At 38.8% G+C, this 12,311-nt stretch overlaps 1 long non-coding RNA gene across 1 annotated transcript in view; it reads left to right on the top strand.

The window, feature by feature from the left end:
* LOC113933998 overlaps positions 1-10,218 on the top strand; it is a 96,878-nt gene extending 86,660 nt beyond the window's left edge. Inside the window, exons 2-3 of the long non-coding RNA XR_003523558.1 lie at positions 388-511; positions 10,112-10,218. This is a non-coding gene — a long non-coding RNA (uncharacterized LOC113933998). The remainder of the gene's footprint in view (positions 1-387; positions 512-10,111) is intronic.
* Positions 10,219-12,311: the final 2,093 nt, after the last annotated feature.

Raw genomic sequence — 12,311 nt, forward strand, 5'->3', positions numbered from 1 at the left:
CCAGGACATTCTCTATTGTCTCCAAGGAAGGCTTGGAGGCAAAGCCATTATTCTCATTTAACATAGGATTCTAGGATCCCATACCTATTTTTCCAGAAGCTATAATATTTGTTCAGTTAATATTTCCTGAATTGAATTAAACTTTCAAAGAAGCAAACGGCTCAGAATCTCCTCATGCGGTTTGCACCTTGCAAACAGCGTCCCAAAGCTACTGGTACAGTGTTTCAAGGTGGGTGGGGAGGAGGCCTATCCAGAAATGGCACCAGGCACGAGGCTGACAGGGGCCTGTCAAGGTGAAGGTGATAGATGGATTTGCGCAAGGGAGGTGGTTATTTTAATAAGGATTATCTGAGTGAGCTCAGAATAACCAGCTGCTTGTCTCCACAGGGAGCACTATTTGACATAAATGAAGACAAGGACAATGATCAAGTCTGAAAGAGAGTTAATTGAAAAGGAGTAGCCGGCTCTGATCTCCAGATTGAGCTTCTGAGGAGGATTTGAGGAAGTCAGAGTGAGTCAAATGATTTTACATGTAGGGATTTTCCCTGGGAGACACAAACACCATAACTTTATTGACCTCAAATCAGGAAAAGGTCAACATCACAGAGGCTCAAAGGGTGTTAGTTTCCAAGGGCTGAATCTCTTAATTGCAATGTTCATTAAAATGGTGTTTTTTTGTTCTTTTAGAACTAGACAAGCTTTTTAAAAAATACCAAAAGAAAGGAGAATGAAAGAATAGGGTATTAAGTATTTGGTGCCTTTTAATTTATAACCAAATGCTTCAGCCTTTGGATTGAAAGATAAAGAAGTTTGGCTGAGCACCCATTTCTCTATTAATTCTTATGGGAATCAAATATTAATAAGCATCTGAGTCAGAAGAGCCAGCATTTGTTTTGTCTTGATGCCTATGAGCTACATACTATATATTGTCTCCGATGTAATACAAATCTCTGTGGGCATGTCATCTCTTCAGACAAGCTGTATAAGATCACCACCCTATCTATATTAGCGTCACCATCATTCTCCATCAGTAATTACCCAGATGCAGTATTCTTTACGGTATTTAGTAGTATTATGTAGTATTATATTACGTACTTATTTATCTGTTTATCTTTCTAACCTGCTTGACTGTGACCTCCATGAAAGCAGGGACTTTAATTTGCTACTGTATCTTTAGTACCTAGGCTAGTGCTTGGCACTGTTAAAATGAATGACCACATGTCCTGGGCAAGAATTTTCATGTCTATTCCTAAGAAGCTATATTCACTTTTTTCCTTATTTGGAAAAATTTTATTACAAATTTTTAAATTCTTTTGTGATGAAATGATGATAACGGAGATGCATGTACCACTAGCAATAAACAACAAAAAAGCTAGTCATACTTTGGTAGGAGAAACACCAAAAATTAATAGCTGAAGAAATAAAGTTTCACATAAATGAATGGCCCAAATATAAAATATACTGCAAAATAAGTTAGGTGGAGTGAACTAGGTAAGAGCTAGAGCATACATTTCATGATACAGTTGGTATATGATTCTGTTAGGGTGATCAACTTTGATGAATGAGCTCTGTTACTAGCCATGCATTTTTTAATTGAAATTTTTTTGAGATAATTATAGATTCACATACAGTTATAAGAATTAATAGAGAAAGATCCCGGGAGTTCTAATGCCAGCAGAGTTGGCCAAGTACCACCTCTCTTTTAGGTCAGAGATCCACACTACTGATTTTAAGAAATGAAAAGGGGAGACCTCTAGTCCAAGATGGCAACATGGGAGGCTCCTGAACTCACCTCCTCCCACTGGCATGCTGAATCTACAGCTACACATAGAACAATGCCCTCTAGAAGAAATCCAGAAAATAACTGAACAATAAGTACAAATGGGGTAAAAAAGAAAATACCCACACTGAAATGGGTAGGAAAGGCTGAGATATACTCTTGCCACAAACCCTACCCCCAGCACAGTGACATACAATAGGGAAGCAACTCACAACTTCCAGCTTCTCCCTGAAGAGTGAAGAGATTGGACCCCACATCCCAAATTTAAGACTTCCACCTGAGAGTTGGGTCCCCCAAATACCCAACTCAGAAAGCCAATGGAGCTTGGTATCCTCGAAACCCACAAGACTATAACTAACAAAGAAACAGTTCTTAACGGGCTCAGGAAGACGAGGACTCACTGTGGCTATCTCCCCAGGACTCAGTGTAGAGGGAGCAGACCAAAATGCTTATCTCTGAGTCTTTCCCTGAAAGTTTCAAGGCCCATTCATTTCAAAACCTGCTGCCCGAGGGTCAGGCTTCTAATTTAGCACACCTCTAAGTGCTGACCACGGTCCTCCCTGAGATGGGGGAGGCTGGGAGAGCAATCTCTGAGTCCTCCCTCTGGCTTACTCCAGGTCATTGGTGGCTCCCTGGAAGGCAGTTTTTCCATAGAGATGTCAAATTGCCCTTTAAAGGTTTGGAAATTATTTTATTCTCTTTTCAGCAGTGAATGAGAATAGGTTTCTCCTCATCCTTGCCAGTATTGGCTGTAATTTTTAAAATCTGTGAGTATTGGTCATTTTCTTTTCAGTGTGAAGGTAGGTTTTTGCCGATTTGTTTTGGACCTGTGGTTCTCAACTCTGGTTGCATGTGGATCTCCTGGTGAGCTTCTAAATAAGGCTGGAAACCCAGCCCTAACTGAATCAGTTACTCTCCGGGCAATTCTCATGTTCACCTCTGGTTGACAGCCACTGCTTGGGGCTAGGATGGTAGCTGATGCAGGAATCAACTGTTGAGAAATTGATTTGGTTCAGGAGCTCATAGCAAAACATGGCATCAGATCAGAACAGCCACCCACATAGCCAAATCAGCTGACAAGTACTTTTTAATGAGCTTTCCAGATAATCAAGGCTTACTATATTTCCAGTAGCATTAGTTTAAAGCAGTGTTTGTCAGTCAGAAAGCTGGTGAATTTGGACATTGCATCCTGGGTGTGAAGTCCTGAGCCCTTGCTCAGGGTCATAAACTTAATTAGCATCTGAGTTATCAGGAATAGAGAGGCATGGCTTCTTGGCAAACCATGCATATTGTGTGCATGTGGAATGAAACTTTTTAATTTGAGATAATTGTAGATTGCCATGCAATCGTAAGATGTAGTGTAGAGAGATCTCATATGCCCTTTCCCCAAAACTATAGGACAGTATCCTAACCAGGCTATGGACGTTGAATACAGTGAAGATACAGAACATTTCCATTATCACAAGGAATCCCCCGTGTTGCCCTCTTTTAGCCACACCCACTTCTCTTCCACAGCAACTCCTTCCTTAACTTCTGGCAACCACGAAGCTGTTCTCCATCTCTATAATTTTGTCACTTCGAGAATGTTACATAAATGGAACCACACAGTTCACAACTTTTGTGGGTTATTTTTTTCCCCACTCAGCACAGTTCTCTGTGATTCATTCAGTTTGTTGTATTTATCAGTAGTTGTTTCCTTTTTATTTCTGTGTAGTATTCCGTGATCTGGATGAGCCAGTTTGTTTAACCATTCACCCATTAAAGGGCATCTGGGTTGTTTCCAATTTTTGCCGTTACAAAGCTGCGATCAGCATTCATGTACATGTTTTGTGTGTGTGAGCATTAGTCTTCATTTCCCTGGGAGAGAAGTGCTGTTGCTGCTATATTTGAAAGTTTAGTTTTTTGCAAAACTGCCAAACTATTTTCCAGAAAGGCTGTACAATTTTACGTGCATACCAGCAATGTTTGAGTGATTCAGTTTCCCTACATCCTCACTTATATTTAATATTGTCACTATTTTTTTCATTTTACCTATTGTGATAGACATGTAGTGAAAATTCATCATGGTTTTAGTTTCATCTCCCTAATGGCTAATGATAAAGGAACATCTTTTCATGTGCTGATCTGCCATCTGTATATCTTCTGTGTTGAAATGTCTATTTACATCTTTTGTCCATTTTCTAAATTGGACTGTTTTTCTGTTGAAATTGGAGAGTTCATAATATATCTATCCTTTGTCAGATATGTGGTTTGCAAATATTTTCTCCCAGTTTGTCACTTGTCTTTTCATTCTGCTAATAGGGTCTTTCATGGAGCTAAAGATTTTTAATGTTGATGAAGCCCAATTTATCAAGTTTCCTTTTATGGATTATACTGTTGGAGTTAAATCTGAGAACTCTTTGCCTAGACCTACCTTCCAAAGATTTTCTCCTCTTTTTTTTTTTCTAAAAATTTTATAAGTTTTACGGTTGGCATCTAAGGCTGTGATCCATTTTGAGTTTGTTTTTATGTTTCTTTTTCTTGTTTTTGCTCATAAATGTTTAATTGCTTGAGCACCATTTATTGAAAAAACAGTCTTTAGTCCATTCAGTTGCTTTCGTACCGTTGTCAAAAATCAGTTGGGCATATTTATATGAATGTATTTCTGGTGTTTTCTGTTTTGTTTGATTGGTCTGTGTGTTTATTCCTCTGGTAACATCACACACAGTCTTGATTATTGGAGCTAAATAATAAGTCTTGAAATTCAGTAAACAGATTCTTCACACCTTGTTTTTATTTTTCAAAATTGTTTCACTTTTCTAGTTCCTTTGCTTTCTATATAAATTTTAGAATCTACAAAAGATATTGCTGAGATTTTGGTAGGAACTGTTTAAACCTCTACGTTGGTTTGTGGAGAGTTGACATCTTTGCTATGCTTAGTCTTCTAATCCATGAATACAGTATGTTTATTTATTTATTTAAGATTTTAAAGATATCTCTATACCTAACTCTAAGATCAAGAGTTGCATGTTCCACAGACTGAGCTAGCCGGGTGCCCCTCTCTTCATTTATTTAGATCTTTCTTTCATCAGTGTTGTACAATTTTCAGCTTCTATATCATGTGTTTTGTTAGATTTACATATAGGTATTTCATTTTTTGAGCAATTGGGGATGGTATTGAATTTTTAACTTCTATGTTTATATACTTACTGCCAGTATATAGAAATATAATTGATTTTTGTATGTTTTTCTTGTATTTTGTAACCTTGCTGAATTCATTTACTTGTCCATGAATTTTTTTTTCTCGTGGATTCCTTTACCTGTTCTTTGTAGACAATCCTGTCATCTGTAAACACTTTTATTTCTTTCTTTCTGATCTGCATGCCTTTTACTTCTTTTTCTTGCCTTGGTGCACTGGCTAGAACCTCCAGCACAGTGTTGGTTAAGAGAGGTAAGAGTAGGCATCCTTGAAGTGTTCTCAGTCTTGGGAGGAAAACATTCAGTCATTCACTGTGAAATATATCGTTAGCTGCAGGTTTTCCTGAAGATGCTCTTTATCAAGTTGAGGAAGTACCCCTCTATTAAAAATCATTAATGGGTATTGAATTTTATCAATTCTTTTCTGCATCATTGATATGAGCAGGTTTCTTCTTTAGTCTGTTAATTTGGTAGATTACATCGATTGAGTTTTAGATGTTGAAATTCATGGGTGGGGCTGATGGTGAGGCAGTGGCCTCATTAGTTGGCAGCAGGGATGAAAGTCCCAGCCTCTCCTTGACCTTCTTTGACACCACCCTGGTGGGGTGTTGGGGTCCCTCGCTGCAGTTCCCAAGGGTGGAATTGTGAGCTCTCCACCCAGTCTTTGCTGCTGTGACTGGGGGTGGGCCATAGATTTTTTTTTTCCTGGTGTTCGGCTGTTATGGAGTAGTTATTATCTGAAAGTCATCTTAGTCTGCTCCTGCTCCTTTGGCTCAGAGACCAGGCTTATTTATTTTTAATCAAAAAAATTTCTTTGTACTTGTTGATGTTTCTGGTTTGCCAGCTTCTTCAGTTTGGGATATTGAAGGCAAAAAGAAAACTCAGGGAACTCACCACCATGTTCTCCCTCAAGTTCTGTTGTCCCTAATTGGTCTTTCTTCTCTTCACCTTTCAGAGTCTTCCTGAGTTTGTTGTATATATAATGTCCAAAGTTTTTGATTGTATGTAGTGGGAGGAATAGGGGAAAGTATGTCTACTCCATCTTCTCAGAAGTGGAAGCATATTTAGATGTTGCTGTATTATATACATTAGATTGAACTACTCAGGATAAGACATTTATTTACATACTGCAGCTCTCCTTCTTCATGGTTCTGGGTGATTGAAGTATTATTTGCCTGCTTTAGCAAATGGAATCTTGATTAAATGTTTTTCATTACTGAAAATGTTGAGTATTTTGTTTTACATGTTTCAAATAAATATCTGTCTCTATAATTATCCCTTGTTATCTATAGTTTGTTACTTATCAGTGAGACCCCAAGGTTGGTCTTTGTGGAAGGAATGAAGGTTTTAGGGGAGGCATAGCTCTCTTTGTGGGAATTATCCTTGAGGATGGTCTCTTAGTGGAACACTAGGGAAGAGATAGGGAAGGGGGAGGGAGACATTGTGTAGAGTTTATATGTAGGTGCTTTACACAGGTTATCTCATTTAATCATATAATGTATTGTTACCAGCTCTATTTTCAGCTGGAGCCCTGGCTTAGAGGGGTTAAGTAGGTATATAAGGATTGATATTTTAAGTCCGTGTCTCTATCCTGATAACTTTAGCTATTCCCCTAACCGGCCTTCGCCAGGTTGTGAGATCATCACACATTATGTGGAAGTTTTGCTCTGAGTTCATGTCCTGTCTCTTCTGAAGGATGCTCTGTAGATAAAACAGCATGGTACAGATAAGATGTATGATCAGATCTGCCTACTAACTTCCGTAACTATCATATGCACTTTACAAAATGACATCCAACAAATGGAATATGACAATTCTCTTTTCTAATATTTTAGCCTAGGCAACTGGATGCATGAAAACACTCCTGAAGAGGAGTATGGGCTAAGGATTTTTGGGAGAAAGAAAAAAATTATCAAAGGATGACAATGAAAGAAAATAGGATAGAGAACTTTGTGGCTCAATAAAGCACCACTAGCAGTTTAGGAAAAGAAACATTTTAAGCATTAAAAATGAGAGAGTAACTTTTGACACAAATGTCATCCAATGATATAAGTGGCAAATAATGTGAATGGATAAATTTAGTAATATAATTTGGGTTCAAGATAGAAGTATCAATATAAAATACAAAAATTATATGATGTGGAACTGAGAAACTATAATGTAGGCCAAACTAGTGTAGTTTCATCAATTAATGTTAATTTTCTGAGGTATGACAATGATATTGGGGGTACATAGGAAAATGTCCTTATTTAGAAGATGCCTGCTGAAGTATTTTGAAGTCAAATGTCATAGTGTCTGCAACTTACTTTCAAATGGTTCAGCAAAAAAAAAAAACAAACCCAAAAGCCACTTAGGATGTTTTATTCCCATGTTCACTTTCCTGTGTCACTGCCTTCTCCATCAGGTGTAGTAAGTACTCAGGGCCCAAATACTCTGAGAGATCCACAACAATGTCTTAAGTTCTTTTCAAATCAAAAGACAAAAAATGGATTTCGAGGTCAAAGAAATGTTTTGATATATAATGTTAATAATTCATCCTTATGGAACACAGCCATAAAATGTAATTTTTAATCTGTTTTTATAGAGAAAGAGGCACACAAAAGTGCGTAGGGCCCACAAAAGCCATAAAGTGGCCTACTTGCCACCGTCAGAATTTAAGCTCCATGAGGGCAGAGATCAGTGGTCTCGTTCCCTCCTGCACTGAAGACACAGTCAGCACAGTGCCTGAGACCAGGCACAGGCATAGTCTTAACTAACATTTGTCAGTTGAGTGAAAGAATCACCTTGACTCGAGTTTTGTGAACATTGGACATATTATTCTAGTAAAGCATATGAAATACTTTTCTATAAGCCAAGTATACATTATTTTTAGATTACCAAAACATTTTGGATTGTTAACATCTCTTTCCCTCTTCTTTAGTACAGAAAATTAAGAACTGACTGCGTGAGAAGGAAGGAATCAATGTTGAGCAATCATTTGTTGACCTCCCACTATATGACAGGCAGTGATCTATGTTCCAAGCACTCTTTTTACCCACTCTGAACCCAATGTATTTGCTTCTGGAAGGAAAAGACAAGACAATTTAATGAATATTGTTCTGTGGATAATTTGCATACAACAGCAACAATGTAGTAATAAGCATTTGTTGGCGTTTATGTGCCGTGCAATGTGCTTAAAAGTACTTTTTGGGAATGATCTCTTTTAAATCTTATGAAAGATCTCATATAAAAACTAACAACACCTCATTTTAAAAAAAAAATTTTTTATTGTTATGTTAATCACCATATATTACATCATTAGTTTTTGATGTAGTGTTCCGTGATTCATTGTTTGTGCATAACACCCAGTGCTCCATGCAGAATACAACACCTCATTTTATAGATGACCAAACTGGGGACCAAGAGGTCTAACGACTCCCCGAGTATCACACAGTGTGAAGGTGGCAGGGCCAGGACTTGAACCCAAGTCACTGGACTCAGAAGCACAGACTCTTACCAGCCTCCCTCTATTCTGTCTCCCACATGTGCCTTGGAGCTGCCTGTGAAAACTTCAGGGATTATTTTTGGCTTTTTAAATATTTTGCCCCTGTGTACAGAACCGGTTCTGGATTAAGTTCTTTACCCATAACTGTTATCAGTAGTAATGTCTGGAACTGAGGTATCTGAAATCACCTTGTGATTCTAGGTACAAGAAATGGATGTGGGAAGGAGAGCTGTACAGGCCCTTTTGCCACAACCTGATGCCCTGGAGTCATTGCCCCAATGGGGAAACTATGATGCAGTGCATCATAGATTACGCTGTGGCACCCCCGGGAAGGGTGAGCGTTGCTGTAGAGCCTCTCATGGACCCATTGGCCCAGCAGCAGCAGGCAGTGGGAGAGCTAACTCAGACTCAAGGGGCCAGGGGGAAGGGGAGGGGAGGAGGAGGAGGAAAACTACTACATTAAAGTAGACGGTAGATAATGAGGTCTGTACCAGGGCTGTGGCTGTGGGAATAATTCTCAGGGAACACATGTTAGACACTTTATGTAGCTACATGATACCTCAGTGATGCTTGTGTAGCAGAAGTTTTCTTCCCAGAGGCAGAGTTAATGCAAGACACATGGGTATGGATTATAGGAATTAGGAGGATGTATGCTCATTGTGTCTATTTATAGTAGTTCTGGTACCCGATGTGGAAGAATGGCTTTTAGCATCAATATCCTGAAGTAAACAAGACATCAAGATCCCTCACTTCATTATTTAGAAATTAAAAAACCAATTACCAATTTTTAGATTCTTATAGTTATTTATTTTTTAAGCAGAAGGTGAGATTGGTCCAATTTAATTGAAAGAAGTTGGGATTCAAGGACTCGCCTTTCTTTCATTTTTTTTGTGTTTGAATTTTGGGGCTGGTCTGTTCCCTAGGTGTATGTGAATTTGGGGGCCGGTCTGTTCCCTAGGTGGTGGCTGTGTGGGAGTAGAGGATGTGGTGGTTTGTTCTGAGAAGCCAATGAGTTGATGGATATGAATATAGAGCACCCAATGCTGAGTGTGCTCTTTGTTTTGGAATATATAGCAGAGCAGTTTGCACGCAGGCTCAGGCTTCATAGGTGATTTTGTTTTAATATGAATGTTAAGTTTCATTAGATGTGCCTCCAAATTACTTTTGCCAGAAATTCACCATTATTTGTACTGTATAATTTTCCTTAAGATTACAGTAGAGATTTTAGTACAAAGTAACTCTAAGTGAAGAAACAACACAGTCATAGTACATATGATACCCAGCCACTAGTGAGTTCTGCAGGCTTAAAAATTGATTCTCATTTTTCATAAGTAGAAGTAGCAGCAGGACTCAAGTCAGTATTTCTATGGTCCCAAGGGCCCACTTCTTTTTTGGCCCTGATATTCATCATTACTACAAATTTGTTTTACAAAATAAAACATAAAATAGTGTGGTAGAGTGGATTAATGTCCCCATTTCTTCACTCTCTCTGTGAATTACCATCATGCATCCACAGCTTTTGTCATGAGACTTTGCAGAACATCTGACCAAAGACTGTGGGTATCCTTCCCCATCCCATTGGTTTGTGACAATGTCCAGTTCTGTGAAGAGGCCTTTGAAGACATTCTGTGGTTCTGCTTCTGTCTCTTACACTCATTCATTGTTTCCAGAAGAACAGATCCCAGGTAGCTGTTGGTCCAAGGAAAACAAAAGATGAGTGGAGCTGACCTGAACCTGACCTGTGTCCTGAAGCAGAACTTCCCCAGACTACTCTCAGGTCTGTCAGAAAACAAATGAATGTTTGTTGTTGTAAGTCACTACAATTTTGAGATTTTTGTTACACAGCTAACACAGACTTAGTATCAATAGGAATTCCCATGGTTCTTCAACTGACCTAATTGGGGAAATGCATGTGCAGAACTGTGCCAACTGTTACATCTAATATGTGTGCCTGGACTTGCCAGTCACGTCACCATGATTCTCAAATCGAATCTATTGATCATTTCAAAAACCACTAACTTGGAAGTATCCAGGCTCTGAACTTGGATCTGAAATACATAAAATTTTCTATTATTTTAAGAAACATCAAATGAATATCATAGGAAAAAGAAACTCTGGAATGATCAGGGGGCCAAGAATCTTTGCACTATCTTCACCTTGGTCTAGTGGTGGGCATCTCATATAGTGTGGCATAGACCTCACATGAGCCCAGAACACAATGTCAGAAGGCCAGTTCTAGTCCAGTCTACTTGTTGAGACATCTCGGCACTTAATGAACTTCTCTGAGTCACAATTTCCTCATCTGTTAAACAGGAAAATTATAAATGCTCCAGCTACCAAACAGAGTTTTTGGTTTTGGTTTTGTGTTTTTGGTGATCACATCAGGTGGAGCTCCTTGAAAACTCTAATGTCAGAGATGCTAATTCTCATACCTATGTACTTTCGAATATTCAGAAGTAAAAGCTGAGGGTGTAATAGTGACTGTAGATTAATAAGCTCCTTTCTAGGGAGTTGGGCTAATATGTAGGATTTCTAGAACTTTAAATTGATAAAGTTCACAGAAGTTAGAAAACCTCCATGGTGAGGAGTTCGTACGTCCTGTTGGTGGTCCCAGGTGGTTTCTGTAAAAGGCCACTTCCTGAATAATCCTTTAGGTGGGTGTCAGGTGGCAGGCATGCTGCTCAAGACTTGTTTTATTGAGGGCGAGGGAGAGGAAGTGCTCTGTATAGGAGTGGGTAGCTCTGGGATTATTACCCAGGTCTGATTAAACTGCCCTCCCGGTTGCCCATAAAATGTACCTTTTTAATAAAATAAAGGAAGTCACCCTTTAAACCATCAGTAGTAGGTGCATTTGGCAGAATAATTGAATTTTACATTTAAAATATTCTTTGATATGAGGAAATATATACTTTCTGGTAAGTCTTTAGTTATTCCATCATTGCTGCTTACCAAGATTTCCTTGTGGCTGCTCTCACAGTTTTCCAAAGCAAAGGAAGTCTTTGCTTCTGTAGTTCAAAAAGGTCATCTAATTCATAGCCCTTTATCATTGTCATTAGTAAGACCTGCTTCTCTACAGGTTGTTTTCTTTGCAAGTAGTTTCTTCTGACAATGTTGCTCCTCTCTCCTTGTTCATATTCTTCTTTAGTCTGGCAGTCAGTTTACCTTTGATTATTCTCCATGGACCTTCCCACTAGCACCATTTCCTCTCATACCTTTCTCCGTTGAAGTCAGTTTCTCCCAGTGACAGAGAGAGTCATCCTTCTCTAATCAAAACTTATTAAATCCAAATGATCTGATAAAGTTAATTTGTGTGTCAGGACCCAGAAAAGTGGAGGCCGCCCCCAGGGGCCAGGACCATATCACAAACTAAGTCGAAATCAACCTGCACTAACGGGAAAGGAAGCACCCGTCAAGGAGACCCAACACACACAACCCCAGTCCTCCAGCTCAGCTTCAGCTAGCTCACCTTACCCTAGAACCTGCTAGCTTTTTAGGGAAATCTCCGAGCTCCTAGTCAATCATGCTCTGTTTCTGTGTTGCTGCTTCTAATGTTCTGTAAAACTCACTCTTGCCCCAAATCCCACGGGAAGAGTGCTTTGCTGCTGGTGAGGCACCATACTCCCCCAATCCATGGATTATGTTCCCTTGCATAAAGGACATCAAATTTGTTATTAAATTGTTTTACATTTGTCATTTGACAGATTCATTCAGCCAGATCTTAACCAAAGATAGAAAAAGGTTTCTAAACCAGAGGATTATTATGATGCATAACTTACATATCCCATTTTATCAGAAATATCATTAAATTGCATGTGATTTACTGACTTCATCATTATAGCTACATGAGTGCATCTTAATCACTCAGCTCTT

This window comes from Zalophus californianus, chromosome 13 (genome assembly GCF_009762305.2).
Source record: "Zalophus californianus isolate mZalCal1 chromosome 13, mZalCal1.pri.v2, whole genome shotgun sequence".
Lineage (NCBI taxonomy): Eukaryota > Metazoa > Chordata > Mammalia > Carnivora > Otariidae > Zalophus > Zalophus californianus.